At 37.9% G+C, this 14,934-nt stretch overlaps 1 pseudogene; it reads right to left on the minus strand.

Moving 5' to 3' along the window:
* Positions 1–6,831: 6,831 nt before the first annotated feature.
* LOC112830895 (large ribosomal subunit protein eL30 pseudogene) lies at positions 6,832–7,283 on the minus strand (annotated as a pseudogene).
* Between the last annotated feature and the right edge of the window lie 7,651 nt (positions 7,284–14,934).

Consider the following 14,934-nt stretch of genomic DNA (forward strand, 5'->3'; position numbering starts at 1 on the left):
TGTACTCTGAAAATTATAAAACACTAATGAAAGAAATTGAAGATGACACAAAGAAATGGAAAGATATTCTATGCACATGGACTGGAAAAATAAATATTATTAAAATATCTATACTACCCAAAGCAATCTACATATTTAATGCAATCCCTACCAAAATATCAACAGCATTTTATTTATTTATTTTTATTTATTTTTTAAGATTTTATTTATTTATTTGACAGAGAGAGACAGCGAGAGAGGGAACACAAGCAGGGGGAGTGGGAGAGGGAGAAGCAGGCTCCTCACTGAGCAGGGAGCCCGATGCGGGACTTGATCCCAGGACCCTGAGATCATGACCTGAGCCAAAGGCAGACGCTTAACTGACTGAGCCACCCAGGTGCCCCCATTATTTATTTTTAAAGATTTTATTTATTTATTTGAGAGAGAATGAGATAGAGAGAGAGCATGAGAGGGGGGAGGGTCAGAGGGAGAAGCAGACTCCCTGCTGAGCAGGGAGCCTGATGCAGGCGGGACTCAATCCTGGGACTCCAGGCTCATGACCTGAGCCGAAGGCAGTTGCTTAACCAACTGAGCCACCCAGGCGCCCCTCTCCAGCATTTTTTTTTAAAGAGCTAGAACAAACAATCTTAAAATCTGTATGGAAACACAAAAGACCTTGAATACCCAAAGCAATCTTGAAAAAGCAAAGCAAAGCTGGAGGCATCACAATTCCAGACTTCAAGTTATATTACAAACCTGTAGTGATCAAGACAGTATGGTACTGGCACAAAAACAGATACATAGATCTCTGGAATAGAATCGAGAGATTCTATTTTGGGTCCAGAAATGGACCCACAACTATATGGTCAACTAACTTTCGACAAAGCAGGAAAGAATATCCAATGGAAAAAAGACAGTCTCTTCAACAAATGATGTTGGGAAAATTGGACAGCCACATGCAGAAGAATGAAACTGGACCACTTTCTTACATCATACACAAAAATAAATTAAAAATGGATGAAAGATCTAAATGTGAGACAGGAATCCATCCAAATCCTAGAGGAGAACACAGGCAGCAACCTCTTTGGCCTCGGCAGCAATTTCTTACTAGACACGTCTCGGGAGGCAAGGGAAACAACAGCAGAAATGAACTAGCGGGACTTCAACAAGATTAAAAGCTTCTGCACAGCAAAGGAAAGAATCAACAAAACTAAAAGGCAAGCTATGGAATGGGAGAAGATATCTGCAAATGACATATCTGATAAAGGGTTAGTACCCAAATCTATAAAGAACTTATAAAACTCAACACCCCAAAAATGAATAGTCCAATTAAAAATGGGCAGAAGACATGAATAGACATTTTTCCAAAGAAGACATACAGATGGCCAACAGACACATGAAAAGATGCTCAACATCACTTATGAAGGAAATGCAAATCAAAACTACAATGAGATATCCACTTATACCTCCAGAATGGCTAACATTAACAACACAAGAAACAAAGGTGTTGGCGAGGATGTGGAGAAAGGCAAACTCTCTTATACTGTTGGTGGGCATGCAAATTGGTGCAGCCACTTGGAAAACAGTATAGAGAGTCCTCAAAAAGTTAAAAATAGAACTACCCTATGATCCATCAGTTACACTACAAGGTATTTACCCAAAGAATACAAAAATGCTAATTCAAAGGGATACATACACCCTTATGTTTATAGCAGCATTATCTACAATAGCCAAATTATGGAAAGAGCTCAAATGTCCAATGACTGATGAATGGATAAAGAAGATGTGGCATAGATACACACTGGAATATCACTCAGCCATAAAAAAGAGTGAAAGCTTGCCATTTTCAACAACATGGATAGAGCTTGAGAGTATTATCCTAAGTGAAGTAAGTTAGTCAGAGAAAGACAAATATCATTTGATTTCACTCATGTGGAAATTTGAAGCAAAACAAATGAACAAAGGGAAAGAGAGAGAGAGAGAGAGAGACTCTTAACTATAGAGAAAAAATTAATGGTTACCAGAAGGGAGATGGGTGAGGGGATGGGTTTGGGTTAAATAGGTGATGGGAGGAGAAAAGATAATGCTAAGCACTTAGGGATCCACAGGTGCATGTAGCAGTGCAATCTTCCTATAGCACAGAATCTATCCATTAACACACATTCCACAAAATAATAACTGTAAAGTCCACAGTATGTAGTTCATCTGTATTTTATAATTATAAATAAAATATTACAGGGCAATATTCAATTATAGAGCTACCTCAGGGTTTATTCTCAGCTCTAGCTCTTTCCAGTTTACTGATGCTTAATAGAATATAACTTCCTCCTTAATATTCACTCCCTTACTCTAAAGGTAATTTCTTTGCTTTCACAATAGTTTCTTTTTCCTCTCCTCCTTCCTAACCCACTGAACTGATTTCCATTTGCCTTTTCAGAATTACCTCATATACCATAGAGCAAAAACATTTACGATTACCAAGGATTGACTCTCTCACATTTCCTACTCTCTTGGGGGTGGAGGGGCACCTGATTCATTCTCATAGGGCCACAAGTAGAAATTCTGCTTGCGTACTGACTAGATTTAGGCTCAGTGAAGACATTAATATTTCTGTTAGGATTAGCCTACATGATCCAGCCTATTAGACATATTGCCTAACTAAAACAAAGTACTCTAATAGATGTAGGGTATGAATCTGGTTTCAGAATCATAAACAGTATCATCTAGGGTCTTGTACAAAACCTACAACATAATGAGTGGCTCAACAAATGACTATTCCTATGATAAAAGCATAGTAAAGCAAATCACTTACTGAGTACTTGCTAAAGGCTTGGTGCTATATTAAATGCCTTAATATACCATTCTTATGAGATATGTATTTATATCCCACTTTATGAATAAGGAAATTGAAGTACCAAGCCCAAGTTCACAGAGCTGGTAAGTAGGAATTCAAACTGTGAATGACCCTCAAGTCTGTACCTTAAACCACCATATATTAAAGTCTCTCAATATAGTAGCTATCACTTATTAAGAGTTTATCCTGTGACAGTAGGTATGTTACACATATCAGCTTGTTTCCACAACAACCCTTTGTGGCTATTATCTTCTCGACTTTTACAGATATATGCTGAATGAAATTCGGTAGCTTTAGGAGCAAGCAGAGGAAATCGACATAAGGAGAAAAACTAAGTGTATTTTAAGGAAATGATGTCCTTGCAATCTAGGAAAGACTCAATATTTTATTTTCCTACTTCTTCCTCTACCCTTCCTCCATAAAAGAAGGTCCCAAAGAACATTGCTTAGTTCACTTGTGGAATCTCTGAATAATAAAAAATAACAAGTAACTGATTCAATCAAATCCTTTCAGCAGCTATCAATTCTAATCTCTAATAGATTTATAATACAGATTGCTGAAGAGAGAGAGAACTGGAGAAAGAGATAAGACAGTGATATCCAATATTTTTTCTGATAAATTACATAATTTGTATAATCTTGGTAAATTATAGCAATACACTCAAATTCACAGAACTAGTATGCTGATTAGGAAAATAAAATCAAAATAAACCATACATTTGAAAAAGTAAATCAATCTTACTATAAATATTAGGACACTTAAATAAAAATTTTATTAACTACTAGGACCAAGTTTGCTTACTTGTATGTTTTGTTCTATAGAACATCTTAAATACTAGTGGGAACAAATTTGATGCACTATATATTTCGTTTATACACAGTAATTAATAAAAATAATCGATTTGTGAAATGAGATCAATGAATGGCCTCTTAGGAATGGAGCTATGCTGACTTAGCTTTAAATATCTTCAATAATTTAGTATACCAAGGGCGGTTTTTGTTTTTTTCACTGCGAACTGTCAAAGACAGTTAACTATTATCTAAGACTGTGCAACAATAGGATTTAGGGAGCAGTGTGGTTGAAACAGAGAATCAGAAAGGGAGAATGGCCCAGTGAGATGAGACTGGAAAGACAGGCAGGGACCATATCCTGAAGCCCTCAAGCTATGGAGTAGAGATGATATGCTGGATGGAAGGCGAAAGGGAAAAATCACTGAGGACATCTAAGCAGGGAGTGACATGATCATATCTGTATCTAGCAAAATTACTCTGTTAGCAGTGTAGGGAAGAGGCTAGAGGGAATAAAGTTTAGTTTAGAAGCTAAACCGGGCCTTGGAGGACCTTTGTATCAGAGGAAATAAAGTCTGAACCAAAACAGGGGATGAAGAGTCATGGAAGGCTGGGCCAAAGCAATGGCAAAATGTAGTAACAGCTACTTTAGTTCCAAATGTGAAGCATAATGAGAATCACAGAACCCTTCCATAACTTACAAAATAAATAAATAACATAAAATGCTTTATTTCAAAGTTCAGGAGAACAGGCATACTTTGACACCTCACCATAAACAAGAGGGTGTATGATTTAAGAATATGTAAAAACTTGAAAATTCCAGACTGGGTTTTATAAGACAATGATTTTGTGAGTGACCAGAAAAGGAATCAATGCTTGCTAGGCAAAAGCATGTTTCTCATGCCAAAATAATGGATTTTTTTCCTAACTGACAGGGTTATCATGATGCCACAGTTATGTAGCAACTGTTATGCAAAACTAATATAAGGACAGACTATGGGAAACAGAGGCATACCTCCTTTTATTACTGTTTATCGCATTCTACAGACACAGCATTTTTACAAACTGAAGGTTTTGGAAACCCAGGGTCAAGAGGTCTATCAGCACCACTTTTCCAAAGCATTTGCTTACTTTGTGTTTCTGTGTCACATTTTGATAATTCATGCAGTATTTCAAACTTTTCCATCATTATTATTATGGTGATCTATAATCAGCGATCTTTGATGTTACTATTATAATTGTTTTGGGGCACCACAAACCACACCCATATAAGATGGCAAACTTATCTGATGAATGTGTGTGTTCTGACTGCTTCATGAACCGGCTATTCGCCCCTCTCTCTCCTCCATGGGTCTCCCTAGTCCCTGAGACACAACAATATTGAAATGAGGCCAACTAATAACCCTACAATTGCCTCTAAGTATTCATGTGAAACAAGAGTTGCGTATCCCTCACTTTATATCAAAAGCTAGAAGTGATTCAGCTTAGGGAAGAAGATATGCTGATGTATGAAATAAGCTGAAAACTAGGCCTCTTGCACCAAACAGCCAAGTTGCGAATACAAAGGAAAAGTTCGCGAAGGAAGTTAAAAGTGCTACTCCAGTGAACACACAAATGATAAGAAAACAAAACAGCCTTACTGCTGATACAGAGAAAGTTTGAGGGGTCTGGATAGAGGATCAAACCAGCCACAACATTTCCTTAAGCCAAAACCTAATCCAGAGCAAGACCCTAACTCTCTGCAATTCTATGAAGGCTGGGAGAAGAGAGAAAGCTACAGAAAAGTTGGAAGCCAGTAGAAATTGCTTCATGAGGTTTAAAGGAAGGAGCCATCTCCATTACAAAAGTGCAAGGGAAGCAGCAAATGCTGATATAGAAGTTGTAGCAAGTAATCCAGAAGATTTAGCTAAGTTAACTCATGAAGGCGGCTGCACTAAACAACAGGTTTTTCAGTGCTATTTCAGACAAAATAGACTTCTATTGGAAGATGATTCATCTAAAACTTTCGTAGAAAGGAGAAGTAAATACCTGGTTTCAAAAAATAGGCTGATTCCCTTCTAGGGGCTAAGGCAGCTGGTGATTCTAAGTTGAGGCCAATGCTTGTTGACCATTTTGAAAATTCTAGGGCCCTTAAAAATTATGCTAGATCTACTCTGCCTGTGCTCTGTAAATGGAATAATAAAGCCTAGGTGACAGCACATCTGTTTACAACATGGTTTACTGAGTATTTTAAGCCCACTGTGGAGACCTATTGATCAAAAAAAAAAATGCCTTTCAAAATATTACTGCTCATTGACAATGCACCTGGTCACCCGGGAACTCTGATGGAGATGTACAATGAACTGAATGTTGTCTTCATGCCAGCTAACACAACATCCATTCTGCAGCTCATGGATCGAGGAGTCACTTTGATTTCTAAGTCATATTTAAAACATACATTTCATGAGGCTGTAGCTGCCCTAGATAGGAATTCCTCTGATGAACCTGGGCAATGTCAAATGAAAACTTCTGGAAAGGATTCACCATTCTACATGCCATTCAGAACATCTGTGACACATGGGAAGAGGTCAAAATAGCAATATTCACAGAAGTTTGGAAGAAGTGGATTCCAACGCTCATGGATGACTTTAAGGGGTTTATGACTGTGGAGGAAGTAACTGCTAATGTGGTAGAAACAGTAAGAGAACTAGAATTAGAAGTGGAGTCTCAGATGTGCCTGAACTGCTACAATCACACCATAAAACTTTAACAGATGAGGCGTTGCTCCTTCGGGATGGGCAAAGAAAGTGGTTTCTTGAGATGGAATCTAGTCCTGGTGAAGACTGTTGAAATGTCAAGAGGATGTAGATTAGTACATAAACTTAGTTGATAAAACAGAGGCAGGGTTTTAGATGATTGACTTCAATTTGGAACAAAGTTCTACTGTGGGTAAAATGCTATCAAAAAACATCACATGCTGCAGAGAAATCATTTGTGAAAGGGAGAGTCAATTGATGCAACACCCTTCATTGTTTTAAGAAACAACCACAGTCACCCCATCAGCCTTCATCAGCCACCACCCTGATCATTCAGCAGCTATTAACATCAAGGCGAGACCCTCCACCAGCAAAAAATTATGACTCACTGAATGCTCCGATGGTGGTCAGCATTTTTTAACAATAAAGTATTTTTTTGTTGTTGTTTTTTTTGTTTGTTTGTTTTTAAAACAAGCTGTGGCCAGTTTTATTAAAGAAAAATTATGCGTGATTTACTTTTCACCAGTCTGTTCTGGCATGCTTCGAATGATACCAGAATCACCTGGATCAATGATAGCCAATGTGCATACTCTGTAGTATTTCCCACATGCTGTGCCCAATTCAATATTATTGCCACTGTAGTGATGGACACCAGTTTTGGCCAATATGGCATAGTATTCTATTTCAGATTTCCTCAAGGCTGGGCAATTGTTGGCGAGGATGACCAGTTTCGCTTTGCCAGGTCTGATCATTTTCAGAGTCTGCTTGTACCCCAGCACGTACTTTCCACTTTTCATAACAAGCTGGAGCCTGGAGTTGATCGACTCCAGCGACTTTTTCGTCTTCTTTGCAGCCACCATCTTCCTGCCTTAGATGCGGGATGGCCCCAACCTAAAACCAGCAGCCAAAATGGCCGGGAGACCAACAATAAAGTATTTTTAAGTTAAGGTATGTACATTGTATTTTCGGATATTATGCTTTTATACACTTACTATGCCATAGTATAGTATCAACATAATTTCATATGCAGTGGGAAATCAAAAAGTTTTGATTTGACTCACTTTATTGTGATATTTGTTTGACTGCTGCAGTGGTCTGAACTAAACCTGCAGTATCTCTGAGGTACATGATATGAGCTGACAAAGAAGATAAAGGATCAGTGGCCAAGGAGATATGAAATCCAGAAAAGGTGATGTGTTAAAAACGAAGGGAGGATCAACTTTCAAGAAAAAAAGTGGTCAATGATGTTAAACAATGGAGAGTGGTTAGGTCAAAAACGTGCCTACTTGAATGAACAACTGTGAAATCTTGGGGACACTGGAGACAACAGATTCAGGGGAATGGTGGTGGCAGATACTATATGAACTGGACTAGTGAATGAGTGGGAAGTTAGGAAGTGGAGGCAACGAGCAGGGATTGCTCTGTCCAGAAGCTTTACAGAAGGGGAGAAGGGCCAGTGGCTGGAAGGGTACAAAGGTTTGAGGGAAGATACACTGAGCATGTTTCATGGCTGCGAAATCCAATGTTTGCTTCTGTGGTTCCCAAAGCATTACTGCTATTCTTTGTGCAGGAACAGCCACAGATGGGAGCAGAGATAGGCACTCAACCAAAGGGCAGCCATCTGTAGCCTGAGTGGCTACCCATTAGGTGGCCTGGCATAAAGGGCCTTGCTGCTTCCTAGTATATACTCAGGAGGAGGTCTTTCCAGATTTTAGATGAAGGAATATGGAGGGGCACCTGGGTGGCTCAGCCGTTAAGTGTCTGCCTTCGGCTCGGGTCATGATCGCAGGGTCCTGGGATCGAGCCCCACGTCGGGCTCCCTGCTCTGTGGGAGGCCTGCTTCTCCCTCTCCCACTCCCCCTGCTTGTGTTCCCTTTCTCGCTATGTCTCTCTCTGTCAAATAAATAAATAAAATCTATAAATAAATAAATTAGAGCTCAAAAAAAAAAAAAAAAGATGAAGGAATATGAAGGAAAAGAAAAAGTGTGCCGGCCAAGGGTGAGAGAACAGCAGAGGCACAGCAGCCAATCTCTGTTCCAGTCTGCTGTCTGGTTCTGATCTATGCATATGTATTATTCCAATAAATCCCCCTTTTCCCTAAGGGAGGCTTATATGGCCCAGCTTTCTGTTCCTTGTAATCAAAAAAACTTAAACATGGAAAAAAATCTTTGGTCTACTAAGTCTCTTGTTTTAAGATGGCTATGTTCTTGATACTTTATACTTGAAATGACATGAAACAAATCATGGACAATTTCAGAGGCAAATGGTACACTACAGATTAATAAAAGTTAACTCACAAAATAGCCCTTGCCCCACACTAGCTTGTACAAGAGAAATCTTATACATAACCTCATACTTTCACAAGAAAAACAGGGCAGCATGTTGTACCATGGTAAACTAAAAATTAGAGAATCAACTCAAGAAGTTATTGGGTATTGGGCGCCTGGGTGGCTCAGTCGGTTAAGCGACTGCCTTCGGCTCAGGTCATGATCCTGGAGTCCCGGGATCGAGTCCCACATCGGGCTCCCTGCTCAGCAGGGAGTCTGCTTCTCCCTCTGACCCTCTTCCCTCTCATGCTCTCTATCTCTCATTCTCTCTCTCTCAAATAAATAAATAAAATCTTTAAAAAAAAAAAGAAGTTATTGGGTATTGACATCAAACATCAGACTAAATTAAAGTTTAGAGAACATTTCTTTATGAGTCTTCTATAAGAATTGGATCTATCACAATTATTACATCTGGTTTCCTGAGGAGTTTTGAAAATGCAATCTAGGAGTCCTACAGCAGGAGAACACCAAGGATGAAGTTCTGGAGGGTGGCCAGCCAAAAGCAGTGGGCTGGGCGTGTTAAAGAACAAAGTGTAGCAGGCTACCCAACCAGCTGTTACAGACTGAAGATAAGCACAAATAGGGAACACGGGGGGAAAAAACATCAAGAACTCATTGAGGAAAAAAACCTCAAAATATTTAAACCTGGCATAATAAATAATAGACTTAACTCTAGGCAGAGGCTACCATGGATTCAATAAACAACAAAAAAAATTTATTTAGTAATGACATAACTAATCAAAGATCATATTTCACAAGTACCTAACATGGACCTCAATGGTCTCTTGGACTACTTATAATCACAAATAATTTCAAAAAATATAAATAAATACTTAGAGTATCTGCTCTGCTATTGTTAACATATAATATTGTCAACCTCATTTTAACTCTTTATACAAATTCCTGTTTTCAACCTTTACTGAGGAACAAACTACACTTGAGTGAAATTTCTGATTTTTTTAATCACATTTTTCATCAGGTGCTAATAAGAAGGATATTTGTGGTTTTCCATGATAGCTTTTGTACTTAATACCAAGTTCTATCATATTCAAGATTCTGGCAAAATTTACCTTGCTCATCCTCTATTCCCCAAAAGCTGCTATAGAAGATAAAACATTTTTGTTCACATTCTAAACCAATCACTGATAAAAGAATAAAATGCTGGCTCTGTCCCATCATGAAACACCTTTTAAAGCCATAATATCTCACTACCTTAGGGTCTTTGAATTAAAATATTTTAAACTGAATTCCTATATCTACAAAATTCATTATTCATAACATATTTTAAATATATTTAACTAGTTTTGTGAACAAGCTAGGAAATGCTTGCATTTTAAACTATATCAAATGAAAATTAATATTACATTCTAGCTATTTAGGTCAACTGGGAGAAGTTTTACTTACTGAAGAGACAAACACTACAGATGGTGAGGTCAGCTCTGTGGTGAGGGCAGCTCTGGATGCAAAGCTGCCACAGGGATCCAATCAACAGGACATGTTAAACTGTGTTCAGTACCTTCTATTTGAGAGGTAGATAATGTATTTTAGAAAGTGCTCCATACAATAAATAATGATTGGGCATTCTAAAATGTTCAATAACACTTGATTAGTTGGAAAATACACTTTTATAGAATACTTGTCACCAATAATGCCAAATAAAAAGCAAACAAAGGGGGCGCCTAAGTGGCTCAGTCGTTAAGCGTTTGCCTTCGGCTCAGGTCATGGTCCCAGGGTCCTGGTATCGAGCCCCACATCGGGCTCCCCGCTCTGCAGGAAGCCTGCTTCTCCCTCTCCCACTCCCCCTGCTTGTGTTCCCTCTCTTGCTGTGTCTCTGTCAAATAAATAAATAAATAAAATCTTTTTTTTAAAAAAAAAGCAAACAAAGGAAATGCAACATATGTTATAGTAGTGGTTTTCAAACCTTCTGGTCTCAGGATCCCTTTACACTCAAAAATTGTTGCACGTTTCAATTCCTTCTAAGATAACAATAAACCCATTTATGGAAAATATATTTTCTCAAACAACAACAAAAAAGTCTTAGTGAGAAGAGTGGCATTTACATTTTTCAAATCTATTTTTTAACATCTGGTTTCACAGAGGACAGCTGGATTCTTCTCTCTGCTTCTGTGTTCAGTCTGTCACAACACCAAGTCACGTACCCTTCAGAAAACTGCACACGACTCTCAGGAGAGTGAGCGGGAACGAGACAAGACAAATAACATCTCAGTATCATGAAAGCCGTTCTGACCTCATGGACCTCTATAAGGATGTGGAAGGAAAGAACACTTTGAGGACTGCTACAATAGGGATAAACAATAATTAAAACTAAGAACGGATTTAAGAAATCTTGGGAGGACAAGAGGACACCATCCAGATCCGCACTGTCTAGTACGGCCATTTGTGAAGGGGGCTACAGGACACTCGAAATACGCTAATACCAACGGATGCCTAGTAAGTGTAAAATAGACAGTTTTCAAAGACGTAGTACGAAAAAGAGGTGAAGTAGTTTAGTTCAGCCAATGTCTATATTGATTAAGTATTGAAATAGTAAATTTCTGGGTATGCTGGGCTAAATAAAATATATTATTAAAAGTAAGTTTACCTCTTTATTTTGATTCTTTTTGATGTGGCTATTAGAAAATTTTAAATTACATATGTGGTTTGCATTATATTTCTCCTGGGCAGAGCTGATATAGACAGAAGAAAACATATTTTCCTAAACTAGATCCAATACAGCACACAATCTCAGGAAAAAGAACAGAATTATAATTCTGATTCAGAACATCCCTACATCATTTTTGGAAGAAGGGATCTGTTGGAAAGGTAGTGAATTTAAATGGGGTATAAAATACTCTATAGCCAAAGAATAAAAGATATCTGAATGAATAAAAACTGAGTGTCTTGCTTTGGTAATTTCTGATGTATATATATATATATATATATCGATATATATAGATAAATATATAAATAAATATACCATAGCAATCTATACTTTGGGCCATATACCTCACTGAAATATATTTTTCAAATCCAAAAATAAATATTTCGGCAACAAGTTAAGAGCTCCTAATATAACGCATAACGCATGTATCATTCAGTATCAATCAGTCCAGAAACTACCTATAATGCCTAGGAAAACCACTTTGCAAAGAGTGTCTTCCTGTGGTATTGAGCAAAGGCTACTGTGTCAAAAGACAGGTGAACAAACGTACATTTATATGTTTTAAGTTAAAATAAAAAACATTTAAGATAGTCTACTTTGCCAACATTTAAGATAGTCTGCTTTACCAACTTTTTATAGAAACTGACCTAAATTACCAGGTAGGGCCATATCAGATGAGAGGCCTCAACTGTATTTAGTCTACAAAGGAGACTATTTTAGGCCCTGTTACTGGGTAAAGATACTTTGTTTTTCTTTTTTGTATGTCTTTTCAGGGTTCCCTATTAGGATGCTGGGTTATAAGATCAGAAGGGCTAACTTTGCTTGACAGCCTTCTTTTAAGATGTGAAAAGTTAGCTACCTGCAAGGTGTGAACTTCCCTCCCAAACTAAGTAGCACCAGTCCAAGTGGAATTGCTTTCTTTAAGTGATATAAGCCATCTCTTTTAAAGGAGACTAGGAAATAAGGATGTGGATTCTGAAACAAAATTTTGACACTAAAAAGTCACAATGCAATTAATCTTATAAATTACTGAAAACTAACCCTACTTAATATAAAAGAAATGTTAGTCCTGAAACAGAAAATTCAGTGTTCACTCATCAGGAAGGCACGGTGGTATAGGAGATTTTATTCACTTATTTTACAGCATAGGAAGAGAAAAAAAACTGCATCAACAGATTATTGTTACACAGTAAAATACTACTTTTAAAATGTATGATTTGATGCAATCACAATTCCTCAACCAATTTGCTGTTCTTTAATAAAAACGTGGATAAAAACCAAGTTAATTTGAAATAGAGCTTTCTTTTTTTTTTTAAGATTTCATTTATTTATCTGACAGAGAGATAGAGAGAGAAGTAGGCAGAGAAGCAGGCAGAGGGAGAGGGAGAAGCAGGCTTCCCACTGAACAGGGAGCCCGATGCGGGACTCGATCCCAGGACCCTGGGATCATGACCTGAGCCGAAGGCAGCTGCTTAACTGACTGAGCCACCCAGGTGCCCCAAAATAGAGCTTTCTTTAATGACTAGGCTCAGACTTCAGATAGACTTTTCAATTCAGTTGAATTAGTAAAATTTCAATAAGTTCTATTTTTAAAAGGCATATTTGTCTACTACAATCATTCCCCAAAATATGTTTTTGACTACTTACCAAAATGTCACTAAGTTACAAATATCAACTTAGGAACAACTGATTCTTCATATAAGGCTTAGCAGTCTAACAGTTTTGCAATGCAAGAAGGAATTCTTCACCCATAAACTCATACTAGAAACAAAACAAAAACAGGAGAAAAAGTAGGGAAATCAAAGCTTCCCAGAGCTTTCTCAGCTCCACCCACCTCCTCACTTGTCTTCTGTTGATCTTTCTCTATTCTCTCTTCCTCAACTCAAACTAAAAATAAGCAAGTTAATTTCCAAACACTATGCCAAAATAACCTGCTACACTGGCAGGATAACACTAGCTGTACCCTTTTTTTGAAGCTATTCTTTTCCTCTTCAAAAAGAAATTCCTATGAACCCTGGCATACACCAGCCCTGAAGAGTTCAGAGAATGCATAATGTCCTTTTGTTCAGAGTGTGTGTGTGTGTGTGTGTGTGTGTGTGTGTGAGGCATGCATGTGCACACACACAGCATAGGAAAGGAGAAGGAAGATGGGGTGGTACAGGACTGGAAGCTTGATATAGAGGCTTATGAAAGAAAGTACCAGAGCCACAGGACAGAATTAAAAAGGCAGGCTGGCTTACAAACAGCTTTCCAGCTACAGATGTTGGTTTGCAAATAACACTAATAACAATAACAACTACAACAACAACATCATCCAACATTTACTGAGCGCTCACTTTGTCCAGGCTCTTTCCTAAATGCTTTATGTGTATTAATTTAGTCTTCTCACTTACGTTATGAGGAGGGTTCAGTAACATATAGGGCACTTTTGGAGGTTCCCTGGTTCACAACTTACAATGACCACTTTTCTCCAATTGTTACATACAGTCAAATTCCTTGTGTCCTAACATCCTGAATTAGTTATGCATGAGAGAATAAGCAGGCAGCAACATAATGGCTATGCAGTTAAAAAAAAATTGACAGACTTTACAACCCATTCAAAATTAGAGACACCCTGGATATGTATTTATATAGCTATCACCCCTCCTTTTTATGTCTCAAGACTCTCAGATTATTTTTCTTTAATGAGATTGCTTTATTTTACATAGAAAATTCATTCCTTCATACCATCATTAAAACTGACACTATCAGATATCCTAGAACAGATTTTCTCCTTCATAATAGTTCCATCTCTGGTTAACAAAATTTTGAACAAATTTGTCACTAGACCACATCCTCTTTTCAAAAAAGAACAAATATTGCTATAGGTGCAGGTTCTTTGAACCACATTGCCCTGATCATAGATACAGTATATGGGAAGAGCATGGGTTTCTGAGCCAGAAATGTCTCAATTTTCAATGAAGCTCTGCTCCTTACTCGTCATTTTACCCTTCGGCAAGGAACAGGTAACCTGACTCATACTCCTTTTCTGTGAGATAAGAATACCTTCCTCAGCATCGTAGTGGTTGTTGTGATTGTTTTTGGTTGCAATCTGACTAAACAAGAGATACAGGGAAGATGCTTAGCATAGGGTTCGTACTCAAATACTAGTTACTAGTTATATTACTTAAACGATATTAAGCATACACATATATGATGCATTTTTATAATAACTGTGGTTTATTAATTGCACCATAACCTTCACTCTTTCTTGTCTCACCTCTTGATTAGAACACAATGGACAAAGGGCATAGGAGTCTCCATGTATGAGATTGTTCCAAACACCTAGATGGGCAGGGTTTACGTGAGTTCACACACACGTTTATTTGGAATGCTATTGGCTGGATTGCCTTTTGATGTAAACATTTTTCTCTGAGATAACTTGTCTGAAAACTGCAGAATCCTTTTATGTATCAATTTTCCTTCTTTTCCATTCTGCTGTCTAATAAGGTTTCACATCATGTGTTCTTCCATCCCTTCCCATTATCACATGGCTACCACCTGAGTGGACGCACCTGTTTATCTTGGGTACCAACTTCAAAGCTCCTTC

The sequence above is a fragment of the Callorhinus ursinus genome, unplaced genomic scaffold, assembly GCF_003265705.2.
Source record: "Callorhinus ursinus isolate GAN/ISIS: 27379988/994484 unplaced genomic scaffold, GSC_fseal_2.0 scaffold20, whole genome shotgun sequence".
Classification (NCBI taxonomy): Eukaryota; Metazoa; Chordata; class Mammalia; order Carnivora; family Otariidae; genus Callorhinus; species Callorhinus ursinus.